This window comes from Alligator sinensis, unplaced genomic scaffold (assembly GCF_000455745.1).
Source record: "Alligator sinensis unplaced genomic scaffold, ASM45574v1 scaffold551_1, whole genome shotgun sequence".
Lineage (NCBI taxonomy): Eukaryota > Metazoa > Chordata > Crocodylia > Alligatoridae > Alligator > Alligator sinensis.
This window is the reverse complement of record NW_005842526.1, coordinates 603,959-605,068: the sequence shown is the minus strand read 5'-3', so window position 1 is coordinate 605,068 and position 1,110 is coordinate 603,959.

Sequence of the window (1,110 nt, the reverse complement as noted above, 5' to 3'; positions counted from 1 at the left end):
CCCTAAAGAACATATTGCTGGCTACAGCAGGGTACTGAATCACTGCAGCCCCACCCTGACACAGCCCTCCCGCCCCCGGGCATGTCCTATATAGGAGGACGTGGCACAGAAGTCAGCCATACGGATGTTTTCCATAATGCCTGTGCTAGGAGCATCCTCCCTGGCTGAGTAAGTGCTTTTGAGACTTCTTTTCTGGCCGCTTCGCCGTCTCTAAAGTGCTTTAGCTCTACCAAGCATTATGCACTTACTTGCTGTCGCACGTGCCCTTAAACACATGCGCTTACACCAGGAGTGGGAAAATGTGGCCCGGGGGCCGGATGCCGCCTGCCAGGCCATTCTATGCGGCCTGCAGGGCCCCTAAAAAATTTAGAAAATGAATATTAATCTGCCCTGAGCTGCCTATCGTGCAGCCCTCGATGGCTTGCCGAAACTCAGTAAGCGGCCCTCTGCCCAAAATAATTGCCCGCCCCTGACTTACACTGTATCACACATTGAAATGTTGTGCTGGATCATGACTTGACTGATTTCTAGAAGGGGGTTCATCGGCTGAGTGGCCCGTGACAATTTGTAAGCCTGTGTGTGACAAAAAAAGCAAGCCTGGGTAGTCTCCGAGTCAGTGGAGGCCAACTATTTTTTGGCAGGCATGCCACAAATTAGCCCTGCACCCTCCCCAAGTATTACTCCAATCCCTTTCCCCTTCCCTTTCCCTTACTTTCTGCTCCCTGCTTGATCGGATGCTCTGCTTTCAGTTCCATACCTAATCTCCCATTCTGCTGCCTGTCCTACCGCATGCCGCACATGCAGTTTGGCCACCCAAGCTCTCTGGCTGTGATAGTCTTTCTGACTGATCACAGAAGCAAATTGTGCCTCAATCAGGGTTTTACCTCTTTCCTTTCTGCACAGCGACCACAAAGATGAATTCCCATCAGAATCATTTATTTTTCAAACGCTATTCTGAGTAGCGCCTGAGAAAGGGTCTGGGTCCGAGGCCCGGCTCCAGAGCAGCTCACAGCAAGAAGTCCAGCGTGCAAAGCATTTGGTTTTGGTTTGGTTGCCTAGGTCATAGGTCATGGTTTGCACCCTCCAGTGATGAAATGGAATCAGGTTTAT